The 24431-nt window shown below is 37.6% G+C and overlaps 1 protein-coding gene across 9 annotated transcripts in view; it reads left to right on the forward strand.

The window, feature by feature from the left end:
- The first annotated feature begins 548 nt into the window (after nt 1–548).
- The window catches only part of LOC110835771 (cell adhesion molecule Dscam1-like), a 312906-nt gene continuing 289023 nt past the window's right edge, over nt 549–24431 (forward strand). For 6 of the 9 annotated variants that reach the window (XM_087358016.1, XM_087358019.1, XM_087358018.1 and 3 more), the window contains exon 1: nt 549–815. The gene's annotated coding sequence lies outside the window, so the exon portion shown is untranslated. The remainder of the gene's footprint in view (nt 816–24431) is intronic. The other 3 variants (XM_087358022.1, XM_087358024.1, XM_087358023.1) reach the window with 1 other exon arrangement.

Raw genomic sequence — 24431 nt, forward strand, 5'->3', positions numbered from 1 at the left:
TACACCAATATAAAATATATTAGACTGTTTTATTCGAATAATTTTTATATAAGAAATCGTATGAAGTCTTGTACTGCCATCTGGGAGCGTTATATGTAATTGAAACATAAGATTTAGTCAGGCCAGATGGATTGGATCGGCTATTTGAGTGTTTTTGTTAAAAAAAATATATTTGTTTTCCTACAGGAGTGAACTGTTGAGGAAAACGTTAAGTTAAGTCTAAGATATCTGATGCAGACTTCTATTGCCATCTGGGAGCCTTGTATGTAATTAATACATCATGAGCCAGGCACAACGTATCGGCTGCCTCGGCGGCTTATCAACCATTGCTCCAGATGGCCGGGGCATAAGGGTTATGAGAAATGTTCGTAACCACCTACAATACTCCCTTGCATCACAACTCAGAAAACCACAACTGATATTTACATTAAAATATTTAAATTTAATTTTTATTTATCGAGGCTGATATTGTAACGAGGCAACCAATAATAATCAGGGCGAGACTCTATTTGACCTTGATCTATCCTCTACCAGTGATCCAAGTTTCAACTTGATCGCTTCACTCAGTAGTAGTGCACGTGATTTTCTGTGCGGTTGCGTTTTTACGTTAGGTCGGAAGTGTTGGATTGTAAATTGGAACAACTCGTTAAACTTCAGAAATCTACGACGGAAACTTTGAAGTTATTGACAGGCTTTCAGTGAAGATTGTGTGTCTCGTGCACGTGTGTTAGAATGGAACAAACAGTTTTTGGAAGGTGGGAAAGCTTGGAAGTTGATGAGCGCCCAGGTCGTCCACGCACTTCACTTGCCGATATGTATGTATTCATGTTACTTTCTAGTATTGATTGTATAGTATTATCTAGTCGTGAGAAATTGTTACATTTCTAACCCTTTACGGTCCTGTGTCGGACTGAGTGAGCCATTTAAAAATCCGAGTTCCGGTCCGATGTTGGACTGAGTCCGCCACGTGTACGAATTTTGTACATGATCTGGAGTCAAGCTGATGCTGGCAGATAGTGTCATCATATCACTGAGGTCTTCATCTGTGCATTAGTGTTATCCAAGTTTTCCTGGTAAAACTTCGTGATCGGTATAATATTGAATATTATCTGGTGGGTTGCGGAGCAGTTGCTTGGGAAACTGATTTACAAATAATTAATTCCAATGTGTAGTTAAGTCATATTTTCTGTCGCCGAAAATATTTTATTTCACAGTTTAATTTTATCAAAGAAACTTTGCATGGCAGTGTTTGAGGGTGTATTTGACACCTACCTTCCCTAGAAGATGGATTCACATGCAGTAAGCAACTAGTGACATCTGGAAGCAAGCACTTTCCTTTTTTTTTAGTCATCTCTCAGTACAGACGTACCCAACCGGGTAAGCTCCCACGATTTTTGACAGGCATACATTTTCAACCGTAACTCACCAGTGATCATTATCCTACATTGGTGAACCATGTGACATTCCAGTGACTCAACAAACCTCATGTTCTCTGTCCCGGCCGTGGTGTTGGAAATATTATTTCATTCTGTGAAGGCTGTCTCTCCAATGAACGACGCAGTTCTGTGACCCACTGGTAGCTCTCGCGGCTGAAGTCTGTTTTCAGGTGTCTCTCATGGGATCTAGCGCGTTAATAAATTAACAGGTCGTAATCTACAGTATCTGAAAAATGAAAAAATTTAATTGGCCAACGTATGTATCAGTCAGTCTGAAAGAAGCCTTTCTTCGTATCATGCGCGATTTATTCAAGATGTGTTTTCATGCGTGGCTTCAAACACAGTCGTGTTTATTCTATACAATTTCCCGTACGATGTAGCTCCTCTTTGTGAATAAAGAACCGGGTCTTAAAAGGAGATGTAAACAGACTGAACTACATCTGAAGGTGAATTATTTTCGTTTTGATGTTTTTTTATGAATGTGGTGAGCGTTTGTGAGCTCTGGTGCGTTATTTTCTCCTCTCATACATACGTTCTTACGTCCCGCTGATCCAGATTTCACTATGTTATTGCCAACGGTAGGCGCAACTGGATGTTCAAAAATAATGTTCTCTTGCCGTCGTACAAGCGCTTCTGTCTATTAAAGTTGGAGGCGTACGTATCTATATGGAGGTAGTTAAGAGAAAGTCATAATTTTGCCAGTTTTTTTATATGAGTGAATATATTTGTTTAATATTATCTTACCATCTACAGCTCAGATTTTTAAAAATGTTCCTTCACTGCCGTTTTATCAGAATTGCGTGCATTTATTTTATTCACAACACTCGTTTCATACCCTGTAATTTGTTACAACCTTAATTTACTTTTCCGTGGGTTTTAATACATAATATGAATTATCAAACATCAAAATCGCTCACACTGTTATGTTTTATGTTAAAATAATCTTCTCAGCTCATCAGACACCATGAATTTCTTCATCGTTCTTATACTTTAAGATCAAATGTTTGGGTTCTAATATTTTCTTCAGCACTTTGTTTTTGAAGACTTTAATTTGTGTTGTGCTTTCAAAGTAAAGACTGTGTTTCACACGAGACAAAATGTGCAATCGATCTGAGCTGACTGCTTCAGGGTAGGTCTAAGTGAAGGAACTTTTTTAGGCCCTATAAAACCAAGTAGTTTCTTATTCCTATTCTATTTAGATGGATATACGTCTACTTGCCAACTCAAATACTACGTCAGAGAAGAGTTTTGTAATGGTCACGTGTGTATAGGCCTGTATGTATTTTTATGTCGTTAACTTGTTCAACTTGAACGTCTGAAATATATTTAAGATGCTTTATTCCAAAAAAGTTACCTCAAAGAGATGTATTCTGAAACTACTTCTGTAGAAAGATTTTATATTTGAGAGGAGGGGCATGTGAGCGTATGACATCTTTAGGGAAGTTTGAAAGACGTGGTTTCCTGTTACACGGAGACAGGCTTTCCAAACGTATTCAATAAAGCCAAAGGAAATAGACCCTGATCCCCATAAAACTTGCTCGTTATTTCTTACACCAGAATAAAAATAATATGAAGTAAAGCGACAAAGCTGCGTCGTAAAACATGTTTGTTTGAAATTTAGTTAAAAAGCAGAGGAAAAAGTAATGGAGAATATGTTCTTAATTAAACCACGCAATAAAGAATCGGGCTTGGGATGAGACTGGGCACTATATTAGGTGTGCGGTCAAATCCACGCTCCGGCTGATTTACCCATCCGGAAAATGCCCTAAAATATGCAGCGGCCATGAATAATCGGGTTCCATGAAAGACGGAAAAATTTGCGTCCATCCGAGCGACCATCAGCTTCTCAAAGAGGACTTTGCTGAGTGGAGATAGGTCTTTTCCTGTGTCTACTACGGATTTCTGAAAGGCGTAAAAATTTTACCAACGTGTAAAAGGGCGTAGCCTACGACAGAACTCCACAGTGGAGGGCCTGTGATCACTAGAATGATTGGTGCTGACATACGTCCATGATCTAGACAAGAGGTTCCGCGATCTTCAGTCAGGTGAATTTAAAAATTACGTAATAAAATTAATATGAACCAAAAACAAGTAGTATAGAAGAGCGAAGGTAGTTTCGAAATAAATGCAGTATAAACCCTTTGTTATCATATTCATTACCGACAATCCTGCATAGTTTTCCGGAGGTCCCGAGTTCATCTCTGGACCCGAAGATTGGCTATCCTGCTATTTTCGTCAGTCCCTCTAGGCAAGTGTCGAGATAATTCCTTCAGTTATGCCACGACCGCTTTCTTTCACATCCTTTCCAATTCAACATCCGTTAATCATGCTACTTTCGACTGGCAGCGTCGTTAAATAAACCAAGAATAAATATTCATCTTTAGCATCTGTAGCATAACGCACTGCAATTGTAAATCAACAGGCAGATAAATAAGTAAATGGTCCGCGAAGACTCTCAGCATTTATGGAAACATTGCCCAAGGTGGAATTGTTAAATCTAAAATCGTGGCTACTTTGCGGCCGACGTGCATGTGCTTTCGACACATTCCAGTGCTTCTTCCTGACTGGCGTACCAAATTCGGTTGCTGCGTTCCTTTAATATTATCATCTTTTATTTTAGACATCGAGGATAGACGGCAGATTCCAGTTTGGAATAATAGCAAGTTCAACTTCGATATCCACTAACAAGACAACGACTTTCTTAAAGCCTGCAGAAAACTCATTTAAATTATGTCACCAATACGATAATTCGATTAATATTCCTGAAAGAAAGAGGCACAATTTTAAGTAAATTGATTAACAGAAAGCGTGCGGTTGTTTTCATTTGTAATGTAAACAGTGGGTTAAATGTTTACTATTTTTTTGCTTCCCTTGATTGATTTTATTTCTGATGTTCATTTTGCACTAAACTGATAATTATATCAAAAATAATGTCTCATTAAGTGATTTTAATGTTATGATGCTTTTGCATGTTTTCATTTCGTAGTCAGCACAATTCTCAAATTAAAACGCAGCCATAGCAACCACACAGCACTTCAATCAGATGCGATATAAATTGCAGTCTATTTTAGGCATTTAAATTATATTACAGTGTTCATTCAACGACATCTTTCCATCGGTAACTACATCTACATACTCCACTCTACTAAAATAGGTAAGTAAGCTGCCTAAGACACAGTCCATTACGTGGCGAAGTCAACAATATTAGTGTCGAACACTAATAGAGAGCAAATTGAAGACGACCAATTAAGGTCGAAGTATCCTTAATACATCGAAAAATATAATGACAATTTTTACGTAGACGGACTGTCAACCTAACGTTCATTCGTTTATTTTACTATGCTTTATCAGCTTACGATGTTATGTTGCATCGAATGAAATACTATGAAGACGATGATTGTGAATTACAAGTAAAGTGGGAGAACGCGTTCACAAAGATAATGCAGTAATATTTGATTGCAGCTAATAATGAAAGCCACGAAGTTTTTTGTATATAATAAATCATTAATTAAAGAAGATAAAAGAGTAAAATCATACTCATAGAAGTAAACACAACACATATAATCGTGTTTAAACGCTTTGCAGACACATTTTCGAAGTTATCCACTTGAAAACGGCAAAAGTTTTGTATGAGTCAATCTATAAAATGGTTATTAGACGAAGCAGAACGTATTTATTACACCTGAGAGAGACTTCGCTTCGTTGGATGTAAATGTGGCTATAAAAACTTATACAACGTTCGTAAATTCAACTCCATTAATTTAATAATGTCGTCTGATTCAGGGAGATAATTGGACTGTATATCAGTCGGTTGAAACTTCACGATATGCGCGTATTTTCTGCCATGGAAAAGTTGGGGTAACGATACCGACCCTATACAGTAGGTGTAAGGTCGGTGGAATAAGTAGGAAGATCATCTACATTTCTTATACAGCGTGTATCGTAAATACCCACTAATTTTTATTTATTTGTTTGCGATTTATTTAACGTTCCTATCAGCAGCTCAGATAAAAAAACATCGAATGATAAAATTGTTTATGCTAATAAACTGGAAATTATGTGGAAGGAACCGATCATTAACTAATTTAAGGCACTACCACGGAATTTTCCTGAAGAGACGGAGGGAAACAATAGAAAAATCTCAGTTGTGAGAGCCAATCTCCTTTCCGAAATTTGTACCCGGAACAATCCACCGTTTTGTCTACATTTAAGATGCCTCTTTGTATTTACCTGTGAAACAAATCTAGTTGAAGCCACAAGATATTAATGAAATTTGGTATTTATAAGCCTTAATAAATTTGATTAAAATATAGAATATTAATCGTAATTTAATGATGTGCTTTACATTAGGTATATATATATATATATATAGAGAGAGAGAGAGAGAGAGAGAGAGAGAACAAAACTTGTCAACAATGAATTAAATGTCATGTTATATCCGTAGCAACCATACTTTGACAAAATCCTGTTTTAGGCAGAATAATAATAGACTACTGAAAGAGAGGCACCACTTATGCTAGAATACTTCATGCATTTATGCAGATATATTTGAAGATACATATATTGAGTTTAGGATATCATCCTCCTTTGCACTGAGGGGTTGGAGGGAAGTTTACCCTGGTGTCAACATTACGTAATGCACTGCGAGATGCAGCATTCAACATAACACGTTTAGTTACATTGTGCTTGTCCCTGGAGCAGGTCAAGAGGAGGGATTTCCAGAAACTCATTAGGTCCCAGTAATGGAGCGGAGGGGGGGTGGATTGGGAAGGAGGTGAACCGTAATTAGATTATCTTCTCGATCGAGACGCTCTCTGTATCACGAATCTGTCCGTATCGACCGTTCCACAGTCATTTTCATGAAAGTCTAATTCCATTGTCAGGGTACTCATTTATTCAACCCGTTTCTTTTAGAGATTGCCAGTCACTTCCCTACACATCCTCTCTGGTTAACTTCAGACACACAAAGCCGACCATCGAGGCGCAGCGGTTATCGCTCCTATGATTTATTTAATATTTACTGACAGTTAAGCGAGTGTCGTCTTCTCGATATGGACTCAGTTCCGTGGAAATTATTAGTTAGCATCTGTTCCCTGGTTGTTCACCGGTTTATCTACTATAAGTTTCTCTAGAAGGACTCTGTTTGATGAAATCAATTACTTGCTTACTTCATATCCCTTTACCAGTTGAGAGATTGGCAGCTTATCTAGAAGGATCTAGTGCATGAAGGTGGTTACTGTTACTACCTGTTCCGTATTACGCCTTTTCAAATTTCCTCTAGGCTCGTGTTTCATCTGAAAAGATGCCAGTTAGTGGAGAAACAGCCAATTCTGACAATAATAGAATGACTGTCTGTGAAACAGTAAATTTTCTTGTCCAGTACTGATTCCAACCTGCGAATCTGGTAGTCGCTCGGCATGAGAATGTTTGCGTTTTCATCTGAATAATTACGTCAGAGTAAATGCGTCCGTCTCCATTACGAATATCAACTGGTTAACTGTGTTTAGAGATGCTTCCCCATAAACACACTGTGTGGAAGATGAAAAGTTAAAAAAAGAATTTAAATGAGGTGATACCTATATTTAGTTACTACTGTGCTTTAGGAAGTTAAAACTTGTAAGTTCTTGTCAGCATCGTTTTATAAGTCTGTGATATTGCGTCGGCATGGTTAGTTGAATGCTGTTCAAACAGTTACTCGGCTCTGCCATCTTAGTGAAGTACAGGGGAACAGAAACATAATTACCTCGAGGGAGACTCGATCTCGCGATACTAGTGCTTTTGTGGTACTAGTCACCAGGATCGGGAAAAATCATCTGTTTAAATTCTGATAGTTCTGTAGCTTTTGAGATTTGTCGGTGAAATATGAAGTTCTTCTCTTGAAGGTAAAAAGAAATTCGTGTGAATTGTTTAGAGGTGGACGTGTAATTTTCTTTAAATTTATATGGGAGAGACAATCAGAGCTAAATAAATCAGTGTATGTAATTGAGATGTTTTGTTCAAAACACGGAAGGCTTCATTATTCGGGTAGCGTGAAGTGACTGAATGCGCTGAAAGCCTCCAGGACAGAATATGGCGTATCACTCAGATGCTTCTGAGGTTAATTATGATTGTGTAGCTGAGAAGCGTTATATTCAGTGAAGCGGAAATGTACGAAATGGAGGTTCGCTTTCATGTAGCAGTGGAGTCATCAGCTGAAGACGTTTTTTTAAAAAAAACCATCTGACAAAAGCGACACAAGCGATTATCACGGTGCAAAGAGTGAAAATGCTAGAGTGGTAAATAGCATATACAGAGTCTTGTAGCAAATTCTTTTGAGGATAATATATTCAGCTCTTCGTCTATTAATATCACTTTATTTACAGTTTCACTATTCGTAGGACATTTAATGATACTGTATCAACTGTAAGGTGAATACAAAGTGGTGGTAAGTTGCTAGTCGTGTGTGTTTCAAGGCATGCCATAAATCCGTCTTGCTCGGTTATGCAGTTTCGGGGAAAATTGGTCATTGCTTACTTCAAGATACTGTTGTTGTACTGTCTGAATGGAATAACATAAAAAGACGAGGAAAATCGTTTGGGACAATCTTATTTGTGCAAAGAATATTAATATTACAAATGACAAATGAAGATGCACGGCCCGTATGTACATCAGCTTATCGATTAGAATAGGTGGAATGTGTTACGAAATAATCGTTGCTTGTCTCCTTTAAAAGTCTTACGTTATTACCTTCTACAATATTTCCCCATATAATTCGATGTTATATAAAATTACTACGAATAAACTTATACCATTGAGAGAAACAAAAGCTGTACCTCTAATAGCCGCGTGTGTCTTAAATGTGTTCTGTTCTGTATCTGATTAAATCAGATACACACAGAGCATTCTACACCAGTAATAAAAGAGTTGATATTGGCATGAAACCTCGAATGAAAATTAGTTGGTACAGATTTATAAGAGCAGGATGTAGGCGTAATATTTTCTGTTGAATTATGGTGCGCAACGTTCCTGCACTGACAGCATTTCCTTCTTGTTTAATGACGCAATTCTTCATTTCGCGTAGCTACCAGATACTCGGCCGAATGAAGCCCATTAGTCAGAGCGATGTTTCCATTGTAATTAAGTATTAGATTTCATCACACAACAAAGAATAGGCCCATACTGACAACGTACCTATCCCGTGGAATAAAGCCTCAGCCTGAAGCAAGCAAGCTGCCACGTGTCGTGTCGCTCTTTCGCTTTCTACTGCCCAATATTATGTTTCAATGTGGAGATAATGAAGATTTCGTGGTGAGTTATTCCAAAGATAAACGTGGTCTCATAATGAAGAAAATATCAGTACTGTCGTATCAGTAGGTTCAGCTTAAGGTGGCGACTGACTTGTAACATTTACTCGTAATGTAACATTCGCGGCGAGCATGTTACATTACACCACAACTGGTGAGGCGCATCGAATGCTCGTTTTGAACGCTCGGCTCGACTGTGCTCATGTGTGCTCCATTCATTTCATTCAATATGTCGGACGTGGAGGTTGTGTTATCTTTGTTTCATTTAATACGCTACTCTTATCTAAAGAACTCGTGAATGCTCGTTACGACGCCGCTCGACTGACTGACTGACTTGTAATGTAACACTCAAAGGGATTCGCGAAAAAACCGACAACACGATGGAGCGCCCGCGAGCGTGAGCAGCTCGCATCGAGCGGCTCCGTTCGCTGTCTTCACTTGTGTAATGCTCGATTTGTAACACGTTACATTACAGGCAAATGTTACAAGTCAGTCGCCACCTTTATGCTTTGACATAAACTCTCTCATCGGCAGCTTTTCTCCTTCGTATCCACACCCAACACTGCTCTGGGGCCCCAATACTTGTACGATCTGATGGATGGATACTGAAGTTGCGTTTGGGGTAACGTCGGCGGAAGCGGTATCCTCTATCTTTGCTTCCGTGTAAGCAGATAAATACACAAGAATCGTTTCTGAGGGAGCATGCCCCTGGTTAAGTAATACTATTACATTTAGCGAAGCTTCGTTACCAGTGTGGTTGTGACATGCGTAAGGACAAATGGTCAGGGCGAAGGTAGAAGTGGGTCTTCACTTAGCTGTGAAACACGCTTAATGACCTTCATTAGTTCAGCCTCACGTTACCTCGTTTCTGAAGTTCGGATCAATCAAAACGAGATCGTAGTGTTGTCATGCAAACGGACGGTCAGCCACAGCGACTCGTCATAGAAGCCTGCAGTTGATGCTCGTTGAGGCAGTGCAGACAAGGTTAGGAACAAAAACCCCGACCAGTATCAAAACGTGTGAGGTAGTCGTTGAAGATGACAACCTTCTGGGATATCGCCCTAGTGATGGAGGCAGTAGGCGGTCAACTACGAGACTCTTCGGCGCAATATTCCAGAAGTGCCATTTTCATAGTCGCCACCGTGAGAACCTGAAATCTCACGAGAAATCGTCGTTTCTTGAGTTATAAACTGTAAACTTATACAACACATGCATCTGAAATGATGTGAAAATAGTCGTGACCTATTTTAAGTTGTTGTGATATAATGTTTAGGACTGTGACTCGAACCTGGGACCTCTAGAAAAAGAATTAGGAGTGCTAACCACATGACGTGGTTAAAACTATTTTACTGTGGCATGTCGCTGTTTCGCTCATTATGAACACACTAGTGTTGTAGGTTTTTGTTAGCGGTTTCCGTGTTGTATATTATTTTTCGCGGAACTCTTTGATGCTAATGACTCATATAGTGAATGCAGTTCGTTGTTTCATGCTTAGCAACATATTGTAGTTTGTTTTGTTTTATTTTTTTAAGTACGTTAGAATTGTTATTGCAATAATTAGTTTTCCTTTCTGCCAAAGAGATTATACACGTTACACGGTAGAATATACTTATGTTTCTCTTTTTGCTCGAGGTTTTTGTATTTTTAAGCGTAATATGTCTGGTACAGACAGACAACTTTGTGCCAAATATGATGGTATTAACATTAAATCCTTCATATCACGTCAGACATGTTTATGTTTGTAAAAAAGAGAGGCGGGTGACGTAGATCTTCCCGTATCAGAGTTATTTTGTTTAATGATATTACTCTGTTGATAGAGGGCGATTCTCAATATGTGACTTCACGAGGTAGGCCAAATCACGTCGGAAGACAAAACTGCCTGAAATGCCAACTTAAAGGCGTTTCTGATAAATATGGAGCAGCGAATAGGAGAAAATATTTGTAGGAACGGAACAGTTGGGAAGTTAAGCGTTGATAGAATGATAATATTAAAATGTACCTTAGTGAAATGGATTTACTTGATTTGAGACTACACCGCGCAATATTTCAGAATGCTGCCATCTCATATTTCCTTCCGTGAGAACCTGAAATCTCACTGGGATACTTATTTTCGAGTTGATATCTTTCCCAGTCCCTCTCGACACACTACTCATTCTTCTGCCATCTCACACTGCACTCCAGTTATTCCCAATTTATAGCATAGTATTATCCTGCTGTTTCTCGTTCGATGCTATATAACCTATTTGTTCGATATGTCGTTCTCAAAACAGACACTGAGGAGACGCATAGATGCTCTGCGCGTTGAAAGTGATCGGACTACACGTGGGACCTAATTTTGCGGACGTGGCTGTACTTGTAGTTAATGACAGTGTCTTCCTCATCGCCGCTTAAATGTACCCCATCCCCTCTCTCGTTTAATTTCATTACATTATTCACGTGGGGTTGAGGTAGCGACTCTCAACTGTGCAGAGTAGTACTTCTCTAGGGTTGCACAGCTTCGTAATGTTTGAATTTATAAAGCTCTACAGTGCGGTTTCAATTCGAGAAATTGTCTCAAACAGTTTGTTGCTCAAATGACTCTCGGAACAGAAAGTTACGTGTATCTGACGCACCCACAAAATAGGACGTGATCTTCCTCCTGTTGTAAAAATTACCCAGTGTTTGATTTCAGAACTGTACTAAGGATTTCACGTTCAGACAGGAGATTTAATAAATCAATTAAGAATAACAAAATTATATTTCTAACTGTGGCCTGTAAAATGAGAGGCAAGGAACTTGATTGTCGGGGTTAAATTCCCGACACTAGAAATGGAATTTGTACTTTCATCTTTTTGGTACAGTACAAGGGTCTCTTTCTGTGGACTAAAACTGGCAGGAAATTGAGGGTAATTACATCTATACATTTCAACTTAGTGCCTACTGTAAAAACCCTGAGCTATGAGGCAGAAGTTTCTATCCTTAACCTCAGATGGTTCCTAATTATAAGTGGCTTATACACGTCTAGAGCACAGATAATCTTACCTAATCTCCTAGTTATATTTATCCTTTAACTCCATGCAACATGTATTTAGTTGAGATCTGAAGTTCTCACGAAGGTGAAGATTTCGATGTTTGTCTTCTGGGTTGCAACGCCTTGTGTACTTGCAGGGAGATACCACCACATTTGTGGTACGCTCTGACTCTATCGACAGAATGTTTCTTGAGCGGTTGATAGTTGTTAGCCGAGACAAGAATTTTCCCAGCTGTGTGAAAGTCCAATGTTTATTTCCGTTTAAAAAGAGGGTACTATTGCACTCGGTTTGAGCTGCTTACTTGGTGTAATTAAGGAAAGTAAATATCAGTACATCCTGAGGTGGTTTCGTTATTAGTTCCAATAATGATGCTTCTCGCTTCCGTGTATTATATTCTCGGTGCACATAATTTGTCGTGGTTTCAGTACGTTCATACAGGCTGGCATAAACGGTTTCTTAATGCAATGACTAATTTTAATATCTACATCAAATGGTTTGATGAAATCTTGTTTAAATATTGATTAGGTATTGAGAATAATATTTTATAGACTGCAGTAATCAAGAAGCAAGGAATTTGAAAAGAACTGAGATAGTATTCTGAGATTTTTTCAAAACTTTAAATGTAAAAATGTTAGGAAGAACTGCAAAATACATTTCTTATTTTTAAACCTGAGTTTATGGAGTTTAAAACTTCACTCGTTAAAAAGTGGAGTTTTGAAACGTTCCCGAGTTTATAAAAGTTATATATTGGACGGAGAAGATTGCTACCCATTGAAATGATGACTATATATATTCCTTCTTTCGTTTCAAAAATCTGTCTGAATAAGCCAGTTCCGAGTTGCAATAAGAACTCTGAAACGTTATTAATGATGGATAAGATAATTTCAGCTTGTCCTGATCTAGAGCCACCAGCTCTCTCGCCTCGCATTAAGCAATTCGTGTCCATTTTTCCACCCGATTGTGTTATTGTCCACCCCTAGTTTAATGTTTCCCCTCGCCCACCTGTCATTGACCATTTGGAAGACTGCAGTAGCACATTGTAGGAGGTTGCTCTACAACTGGGTTTGTTGAAAATACTCACAAGGTAGAATTCCTTTTGTGATGAAAACGGTATTGGAACACAGGAAAGAGCAGTGACAATGGCGCGACTGAATCACTGTTTTTTTTTCTTTTAGGACAAAAGACGTGAGTCCTTTCTTTGCTGTTACTGGAATCTATTGTAGTACGTTTAGAAAGAAAAGTGGAAGCTCAGATAAACTTGGTACACCTACACATCGAACAAATCTCCTAAATTAGTTATTAACATAGATTGCGGTCTTCTGGTTTGTTGCACCGTGAAGATGGAGGCAGTATTTTCCTCCGAAACTCTCAGCTGGTCACTATATTCTCACTGTGGAATCCGAACGTTCATTACCTTACTATTTAACAAAGGACTATATGCATTCTGGTCTGGTATAAAAACTAAACCACCAAACTGATTCTTTCTCCTTCCAAACCTGGAAGGATTTTGGTTTTTTCTACGTAATTCGCTTGTTAAATAGTACTGGAAATTCAAGGTTAAGCTGCTAGGTTGAACAACATTTCTGTTTGGTTTACACAGTTACTAACTGAAGATGACTGTATTCTGTGTTGTTGCGTCGTGCAGTCTGGAGGAAGGTTTCCGACATTTCAGAGGTGCTTGCTATCTACATCATCGTCACCCTGGTGGTGAAGGCAGCAAACACCTCTGAAACGTCGGTAAACGACAACCGGACTACAAAGCCCTACATTCCGGAAGACGTTCATTTTCATATTTGCAGTCGTGAGAACCTGAAATTTCACGCGTATTCACTAATAGGCTGATTGACCTGTAGTATAAGAAATATTGTAAATTTTTATTTACAGTAAAGTAGGCCAAATATAAATATTTCAGACATGTTCAGAATACTTGTTTTTCGCACTTGTTATGGTCAGTTTGAAATATGAGCGTTATTATGTAATAAATAGAAAAACGAAGGGGAAGGCACAAATTTTTAACCGATATAATGCACTGTAATCTAAACTGCGTCATGAGCTTTGCGCGGAGGCATGATTGAAATACTGCACATAACAACGAGGTATGGTATCTGAACTTCCCATATAGGCCGGCCTGTATCCGCTGTGGTGTGGGATAGCTGCGTGGTACGGAAAGCCATAAGCTCTAGTAAGGGAAGGGGTGAAATTCTTCCCAAACCAAACTATCACATCAGTTTACACTACAAGCTACAATGAGAAGGGGAACAAGGAAATGTATTGTGGTCTACGCACGCACATCGTACAGATTTGATACATATTTCTGACTTATCGACTAAATGAAGAGCGAAATATTTTTGTCCGACATAATACACGTATTTTAGAAACGCGATCTTTATTAATTTGAATTTTTTATGGTACTGATGTTTTATTAATACAGATACAAGTACATTTCTTCACTTTTTCGTATTCCCCATCTTGAGCTGACGCATAATCACTAAAAGTGCTGTCAATATATAGTAGAGTGTACCAAAAAGGATTAGGGGAACATATTACTTGGATTTTAATTAGTTAAACATGCGGTCTATAGAATAATACTTCATACCATTTATGGCTGGTCAATTTTGAAGTAATTTATCAGGATCGATTTTAGCTTAACGTAAAATATGAGTTACTATGTACCGACCAACTCGATTAACCAGAGTCCTCCTTGAGAAGCACAGTTGCGCTGTTCAAGAATCCATTCAGTTTTATAGGACCCAAAAGCATTTGACATCTTAACAGAATAACTCCACTGGAACCCATCTTGATCGGAATGGCTACAACCCACAGCTAATGTACATAATTTTTAATATTATTATACTTTACACGCTAAGGTCTCCAAAGTGTCCCCAGACTAAATTTTTATATGCATTTCTCATTTTTTCGCCTGCATGTTCTAACTGTCTCATCCGCTTTCATTTGTTCACTGTAGTTATATTTAGTGAAGAGTACAAATTCTTACCTGAATGGTGACAAGCATTCGCTAAATGTAAACTGCTATCTGGTACGGTCATCCTCTGTTTCGGGTGTCGGTTTTGTATCATAATTTGTTTAATTAACTGATATGTGTATGTTTTATGCAATGAATTGTCATTTTGAAAGTTTAATATAACACATTCTTTTAAATATCTAATGTTGAAATTTCAACTAGTACAGCCTGTTGTTGTTGTTAAAGAATTGAATTATTGTTGTTTAAAACCGTCTGTGTTGACCAATTTGTGTTTTTATTGCAGGTCTGCGAATTGTAACAACATTAGTTTACTTTAAAACATTCAAAACGCAGCGCTGAGTGCGTCAGAACAAATTTGAAACGGGAAGGGAGGGCACAGGCGCGTGACAGCAAGTAGATGTGACAGATTCAGTGGCAGAAAAGACGGCGAGTCTATGAAAGCAAAACAGTAAAAGCAGCCTAACACTCAAACAATAAAACCAAGCATGGAACTAAATTTTGTGAAACTTGGTTAGATTGATTTCGTTCTCGTTTGAATACGTTTTGAAATAAAACATTTTTCAGTAAATTATAGCACACGTAATGAAGAATCTGATGGGTGTACTACAACAAACGTTATTCTATTATTTTGTTGTTTGTCTGTCTGATTTCCCGTCTTCCTTTACTACGTTATTGCCGTAAGTCTAAAATTAACCTTATCTTGATTAACAGACTACAAGGAAACAGCCAGTCCTTAAAACGGTTGCAAGTATAAATTCGTTGTTCCAACTGCAAAGCCAAACCTGGTAGCCAAACCACTTTACTAACTTGATTATTCCGGCAAAAAATGTTTATTATGATCTGCGACCTACTTTAAATACATACGGTTCACAAAGACCATTTTGAATTGCTAACTGTTTTGATGAACAATCACAGCGACTGTACCACCACGTCACAACCAAATTTGCGGTTCATAGAAATGGTCATGGCCTGCAGTCATTACACAGTAATTGATGAAGCAACTGTTTAGCTGAAATAATTTTAAGACTTGCATCAATTACGAGTTTTACAATTTATTCAGTTCTCTTTTGCGTTGGACACAGTCATAGAATTGCGTGTGGGGAGGAGATCAGCAAGTAGTTCGTTTCATTGAAACTCGAAGTGGGTACAGTTTGGGTGTTATTAACTTGACGGAAAGTCCTTCAATATTTACACAGTGGGTTTTGTAACAATCTGGAAAATGTCCGCTGGGAGAAAAGGTATACACAGTGGAACAAGAATATGTAAAGTGTCGTAATTATTTCATAACAGAATTGAAAAGATAAACGCTTGCATTGCTCAACAGACTCTGGAACAAAATTCTAGGTTCCCTTGTCATGTAAACGAACTTAAAGTGCTGAGAATAAACACGAAATACATTACGATCACTGCTTATTATATGCAAAATTATTTCAATAAAATTACATTCAGTTTAGTTTACTTTAAATTCGTTTTATTGGAATAACCAGCCTTAACAAGTGACTTTTTCGGAGTAATCTGTTCAATTAGAATTTTATGAGACTGTAAATAATAACGATATTTACTGATATTTTGTCATCTTGTTCTTTAATTTTTGTAACCTCTCCAAATAAACCGTTTTTCAGCAGAAAGTATAGACAAATATTCTGCGTGTACTTTTACATGATATGTGATTTTTTCGAAAAAAGATGAGAAAACACACCTTTTTAAAGTTTGTATACTAAAACAGTTAAATCTGGTGTGTTGCCACGACAAAAGCGGAACACAAGAAAGTATTAATGGTACTTCAGACTGAAATTATTATTATTACTTAAAATATATAATATAATTCAGGTCTATACACAAACTTTATTTACAGATGTTAAAATTTAAAATTTGCGCTATTCATCGTTACAACGATGTTACAATACTGCGCCTTGTATTGCGCAGTATTGTAACATCGTAGTAACGGTGAATAGCGCAAATTTTAACATCTGTAAATAAAGTTTGTGTATAGACCTGAATTATATTATATATTTTAATTATAAAACACAAACATAACGCATTTAAACTTTAAAATTATTATTACTGTTAGAAACCTAATAAACCTCACAAAACGTTAATATTTTCGCAGTAATTTAAAAATTTCAGAGGTGTGTTTAGTTGAATATATTAGTAAATTTATCAGTGGAGCCATTTTAAGGTTTTCACACTATTCTTTATCCCATAAAAACTTTATATCCTCAATTTGATTAGTTTAATTTAACAACGTTATATTAACTACAGAAGCTGTTAAATTCCTACGATACGAGTAATCTTGAATTTAGCGATTATAAGTTATTTAGTGTTTATCATGTATTTAATGATGCTGGACTAACTTCATAGGTCATACAGCGTCGAATAAAATGGCATGATGGTTGCCGGTACTCAGTTGAAAATTTTATTGTTATATTATATCTGAACCCACGACTGATTTATGAGTTAAATGCATCGTGAAGTTAACTGATCACGGAGTATGGGACTCGCTGTATCCACTCTTGCATGAAACCGGAGATAATTTGCCGCTGGTTTTGTCGCTAGAAAGCATCGCAAAACACAAACGTCAGCAGTGACAATATCGAAATTCACTTTTCTCTTTTCGTACACTCCCTCCCATGTTGTTTTTATCGTCACTTAAAACACTAATGAGGCGCTAATGAATTATGAAAATAATTACAGTGATACACTGAGTCATGAAACAACAAAATTACCTCAGTATACTTCCACTGTACAAATGAAAATTATACAGACGCAGTACAGACTGTGACAAAACGCCCATCGATCGCACTTTCTAATCTATCATTTGGCCTTAATTTACCTTTCACATATGCGAGTACTGAAACAGCATTTAACATATACGCGTAATGTACTGGCCAATGTTCGTCACGCTTAACTGGACGAGTACGCTATTCGTGCAATGCCGAAAAGATTGATATTAAATATCTGACGGTGGTGACTGTGGTAGAAAGAAATACAAGAACACATAAACCTCATACACCGCGGGTCTAAGTCAGATCTTTTCTCAAAAATGGATCTGTTGGCCGGGAGATTGGTGATCTGCTGTTATTTGAAACACTGCTCTTTCACTCAGAATGCCTAGATGCTACGTAGCACACACAGATTGTTTAGACCCATTATTTTTGCCAGTTTTATTTCCACCATCATCTTATATATTTTTATTTTTATTTCTCTCTCCTTTTATCTACAATATTACTTATTATTTTTTCAGTCCTTAATTTATTTTCGTATACCATACGTTTTACTCTTCAGAACATTAATGCATGTCGACGCAAGTCAGATATGTAGGCCTAACTGTAGGATAGTTCACTATTCCACACACTCAAACTCAATTCCTGCCCTTTTACTTTCAACTTTGCCCTTTGCTTGTCGTTCTTCGCTTGCTTTGTTTTCTTCGCCAGTCCTTCATCTTCCCCAGTGTTTTTGCACGCTTTACTTTGTGCCATGTGTATTCTTTACATATTACTCTTTTGTTTCTTTGCTGAAAGTTTTCATTATCTGATCCCATAGTGTGGAGTCCTGGTTCTGAATCTAGTCAAGAAATTTCCATTCTTTTATAGGACACTGTTCATCATCCTGAGCCACATGTCCTACATCTCACTTAAAAGAAACATTTGTGAGATTTCGTAAAATTTTCTTTGGTATAATTCTTTCATTGTAGCTTTCCCTTTGCTGCTTGTCTTCAATTCTTTACTTTTACTTCCTGTGCTTATTTGATGTCTCTTTGGCTCCCTTTCTTTATACAACTTTCTCGTAGCCCTCTTTCTGTCTTTTATATTTCTTTCTTCCTTCCTTCCTTCCTAAGCTTCTTCACTTATTTCAGAAACATCTCAACACGAACGTGGTCCCTGGCACGTGCTTCTAATTTAACGTGATTTATTGCCTTTCATTGATCTGTTTTATGTAAATTATTTGAGACCCCGATGTTCCTGTTATTGCCTACGAATCATTCCCACAGAGCTACAGTTCGTAAGATTGATTGATGACTGCTTATTTCAAGTCACTTAAATGATGTGCTCAGAAAACGTTCCTATGTTCTATGCATCAATGGATCAAGCGAACTCAGCTTGTTGTTCATAGTCAAATCCTGTGTCCGATGACTGCGATACCAGCGGGTCTGCCGGAGTTTATTTAACAGTTTTGCTCCAAATACTAAAGTTACGCAGAGTCGAGTGAGATTATTATCTATATAGATGTTCCGAGAGACAAGGAAGAGGAAATGTCAACGGCGTGTAGTTAAGACACTTTTACATTAGCCTCGAGGGGGTAGGAGGCAGAAAAGCGGAGAAACTCCTAACTGGCAGGTCGTCCTTTTATAATATTCTCATAAGATTAACTCATTTTGCAGCTGAAGTGATACCAAAGAACTATGGCGTCGGCTGCCGATCTGAAAATAAAATAGGAGAAACGTTCGTCGTAACATGAAAGCGCAATTTCCAAGAGAGAAAGTGAAATTAAATATTATGTGCCCCTAAATTATATCGAGAAATAATTATCAAGAAAATAATGTACTGTTCCCATGTAATAACTCTGAAACATTGAAACTTATCAGATCGTGTGAGCTCAGTTCGAATCAGAAACTTTTTCGAGGCGAATTGTATGCATAGCCGAGATTGTAACCTGCTTTGTAAATCAGTCTCAATGCGTGTTTGGTTATGGCTCTGTGACACTTACGGACACTCTAATCCTTGTAATGTTTAGTGAAAAGTGTTATGTTACAAATAATGAATACGGGTGAATATGGGAGAAAGTGGTGGTAGTATTTTTAAGGCAGACAAGAATTTTTCTTGGAGAATGAAGAAAACCATAGAATAGTCAGCCAGGAACGTTGGTCCCTTGTAGAATTTCAGAGCGGGTGCTTCCGAACAAGATGCAGTCAGGGTATATAAACACCAAGTTAGGTTGCACATAGTGTATATAACGTGCCCTATCACGTATTTATGAAAGGAACTTGGAGTCGTCAAAGTCTAAAACTCGACTCTAGCGAAAATATCGATAAAATGAATATCGTTTAGAGTGTGTATAGGCTTTGGTTTTTGTGTCAAACTCTGATATCTCCCCACAAAGTTTGTGTACCCATTCGATTAAAACTCGCTGGCGTTAGGTTCTTTGCTCACCGTCCCCCGTCCTTCGGCTCAGACGCTTTGTATACAAGGAAGATGTGCTCAAAGATTGTGAAGTTAATTTAGCTGGTTTGTGCAGCGAAGGTTGCTTCAAAGACTTCTATCACAATAAGAAAATTTTACTTTGAACCTCAGGAAGGTGTCACACAGCTGTACACTGCAGTTTCCGCTCAGTCTTAACCCAAATAGGTTGTACTCGGTATATACCCGACAACAAACGAGGGACGTTGAGAATTTGAAACCTTTTAGTTGTAGGACGTGACGGGACGAAATGGAGGCGTAAATTGAAGGTTTATATAAAAATGGGTCTTAAAGAGATAGGATGTGCCATGGATTCAACTGGCTTTGTAACGGGCATGGAAAACTGTACAGTAGATAATTCAGTCAAACTAGGGAATTCACCTTTCTTCCACAATTGAATCCATTCTGAGTCGTTCTGAATCCCATTAACAACAGGCTCTATTTGCTCCGTCAATAACCAAGGTGACTTGAAAGAAAATTGCTTCGTTGAAACGCTAATGGATACGTCAGATCTTTAATCAAAATTTTTCAGGAATCGATAGGGATGGGGAAATGAAAGGGGTTAGTTCTCTAGGGACTCGTTAAAATCAATCTGTAGCTCTGGGTAAATTTCTGCTCGGCTCATTTCGATATCAGTGCAGGGCCACGTTGTAAATCAGCGATCTTTTTCTTGCATAAAAAATCTTCTGGTAATATGAATATTAACGTGAAGGATCCTTAATCTTAATTTTAGCTATGGGTTTTGTGCCTGACAGGAACTGGGGTATCATAGACAAATGAGAACTGGAAAAGTCTGCAGTATTATAAATCTGAAGCAGGTGCTATTTTTTAGGGGAGAGGGTTTAAAAAGTTCCATGCAACATCGTAGAAAGTTATGCTCTTTGAAATACAATTTCATTGTTTTCTATGTAGGATTTATTATTATTATTATTTATTATTATTAACTGCAAATGGGCTTTTACCCGGTGGCAGTGGTACTACAATAAGACACAACAAAAACAGCTCTAATTTTTATCTCATAACTTATGTGTAACGTAAGCAATGACTAATATTGACCTCATGTTTATGATAGATTCTCCTCTGAAAACGAGAAGCTCCTTCATCACACAAATCCTTAACTCCTCTCAAGCCTTCTGTTAATGTTAGCGTAACATCAATCAAAAGTCATAGCAGCTGGACTTTATTCTGTGCAGAAATACAAATAGTAACTTACAGTAGTGAATGTTATTTCCAATGCTAGGTCAGTGCGATGTTCACTGCCATGAAGACAAATAAAATAACGAAATATAGAGAAATACAACCTTACATTTTTCTAATTTTTTTCGGGAAAAATTATTTCCATATTGTCACGTTTATTGAAGTAAGTTTTGATTTTTTGCGGTATTTATCCTAGAATTACAAACTCTTAGTTGAAGATTAAATCATTTAGTAGCGTGCTTAAAATTCTCTTTATGTCACGATTGAGTGAAAGAGGGCGCTTTAGAGCACAAAAAATGTCAACTTCCTTTACCCTTTTAAGTAAGTACTCATTGCATCCATTCGATATCGAGGTCTATTGTCCACGAAACTCTACACGCACCGTTCTGTTTCCTGTCACCAGAGAATGCTTCTCATTTGAATTTCGCTGAATATTGAGTTCTGTTCTTGCTACTAGAGCTTGAGTAGGCTTGATGGGAGCGGAGTGCAACATTTTGAACAGCTTATGAAAGGGGAAAATTGCCCGCTCGCTCACTCGCTGTAAGGGACTCTCAGTCGTGATAGCTGCCTACCCAATATTATTGAGTCGAGTGTTTGCTTGTAATCGATTGTAACGGGTTATGGTATCGAGTTATCTGTTAGAGGTGTTCATTGAGAACTGTGCTGCTAACACTAAGCAACTGTTTCCGCACGACTGCTTTTGAGTCACAACGCATATTTCAATTAATGGAACAATGAAAGTCATAAATAATTCTAAAAACACGTAATTGCCACTTTTTATCATTAGGGTATATAGAAATTTTGGTTTAATTGTGAAAACTGAATAAGTATTAATAAAGAAATGGAAGCGGTTATGGCTTATTTCGAGTAAACTGTATTGACTTTTAGGATGTCTGATGACAACGTATGTTAAAAGTACTATTTTAAATTTCGTCCGGTCTGAATATACTATGTCATCCCTTGATGTTGAATATACTTTGAAATAGTGCTAATACGTTACGTTTGATCCCAGAAATAAAATAGACTCATAGACAGTTCGGAAAACGTTTAGTATCTTGATCTCGAGATGTAAATTAACAGCCAGCAAATGAGTTTCATATCACAAGAAATTTGTTGAGAAATATTTCCCTTTCGCAGAACGAAGGAAATCTAATTAATATTTAAAAGGATTGCATTTCATTACGAGTATCACTTGGTTAATGTTGTTTATGGAAATAATCGCTGTTTATTCTGAGAACTTTACGAAACCCATAAATACAGTCTGTTAACAAAATTAAGTTATTGAATATTAAAACCAATGGTACATATGTTATCAATGTACGTTAAAGGGTTGGCTCAAAATCGTCAAACAAACATTTTAATTTCTTAGTTGAGATGCTTGAGTTCTTCCTTACACGCGTTATAAGTATTTTGATAAACTGGAAAGTTGAGCTGACGAGATTTGAACCCTTTGTGGTAGTTTTATTAGGAGCTGTTTGTTGTGAGGTTGACACATTGTAAGAAGCTTACAGCGACAAACTGCAAAGAAGGTTCTTACTAGCGATCTTAAGAACTTAGGCTCGTTGATGTAACGCAGGATTCTGTAAACGAGACAGAAAAGACACTCGTTGCTAGGTTACTGATTGTTTCTGGAAATGTTTGAAATACAGAAAGCAAGAAACGAACCACCCAACACAATGCCATGACCTCGGATCTTGAATATGGCACTTGGCCTGGTTCAGGGTTGGGAAGTTTATCTAATTTCATAGTGGTATTGGCAGGTGTCAGTAAAACCATGAAAACCTTAATTGTGTTGACATTAGTAGATTCGTAGCTGTATGCGATTGCTGTTTCAGTAAACAGGCTGATTGTTTGTATCACTCATAACCATGTATGATTGATTGTACACGTGTTGTTCCCAAGTCTTAACAGTATCGTTGTACCAAGAAAAACGTTACTACTCCTACAAATAAATGCTCAATCACAGCAGTAGAGAATTCAGTCCGCGTTTTATCACCGAAAAATTTAATTATGATTCCTTCCCGAACCTGGATCATCGTACCCAGAAAATGTTCTCTCTAAATGTCCGTATTTAATACACAATTTCAAGAGTTTTCTTCTTTCTTGCAGCAATGGATAAATGTATGTTGAACTGCCTGTATCTGCACTTTGCTATCTCAGTCACAGGTCAATGAGTGGAAAAGTGGTCTACAATACGTAGCAGACTTCTTTTGTGTAATGTTCCAGGAAGTTTTCGAAGTGTTTTCTGTCTGGAAAGAAGTAATCCCCTCCTCTTTTCCCACACCTTCCTACACTTTTCTTACACTTCTCTTAGGCTGGGATAAAAGTATCCCCCTCTCTCATATTTTGAGTAGTCGCCATATTTTTTCATCCATGCTTAAATTCAGACGTACTTTGGATCTTGGATAAACAGCGCTTTCCACTTTGCGTGTCCAAAAGCGTTGACAGTATAAACTGTGTACAGGAATGGAGGACGAAGGCATTGTAGTGGTCGGGCAAATAATATCGTATGATGGTCCATGTGATATAAAAAAAAATACAGAAATGTTTCCTCTCGTCTCTTTTGGGTATCTTTGCATTTTTTTTACCGACCAAGTTACTGGATTACTTCTTTGTCTTTTCTTTCTTGCAAGTTTGCAGTTTCAACCAATTCACACTTGGCTTATCACAGTGTTTCTCTATAAGGATTAGTAGCCTGTAGCCAGATCGGTTCATACAGGCTGTTTATAAATTCTCTCCCCGTTTCAAAGAAAACAGGTCATACGGTTTATTTTATAGTTTCCTACAAATCTTTCTTAATTTAAACTTGTATTGGCATGATGTGATTTTATGTTCCCACGGCGATGAGTATGAAAATTGTGGCCTACCGGTTTATTGCGCCATGTAATCTTGTAGAAGTTGATCGAAGTTTTAGAGGGACATACTACCCCGCCTTATTAATGGAGACAATACGCACCTCTAAAACGTCGACTAACTTTTACTAGACTGCACGGCGCTGTTTCCCAGAAGGATGTTAACTTCAGACGTTGACTTATTCATAAAAAACTGTACAATTCGACGTGAATTTCACACAGTAGCATAGGCTTGCAGGTAAGGGACTAAGTGATTGATTGTGTAGTGATAGTACAAATCGTTACAAAGTGTTCGAATTTGGCAGAAGTGAGATCATTTATTTACATTTGTTTCGAACTCATATAGGAACTTGTTTTTCATTCATCTAACCTGTTGACCCTTATCCTAACAACGGTTTTAATATAGTACTCCCACATTCTTTGTGGTCTGTCAGTACGCTTCTTATACTGAAGTTTTTTTCCTACCAACTTCCTTCTTGTTCATGCAAGTGT

Source organism: Zootermopsis nevadensis, unplaced genomic scaffold (genome assembly GCF_977971745.1).
Source record: "Zootermopsis nevadensis isolate Lab colony 2312 unplaced genomic scaffold, Znev_1.0 Znev_ptg000029l, whole genome shotgun sequence".
NCBI lineage: Eukaryota > Metazoa > Arthropoda > Insecta > Blattodea > Termopsidae > Zootermopsis > Zootermopsis nevadensis.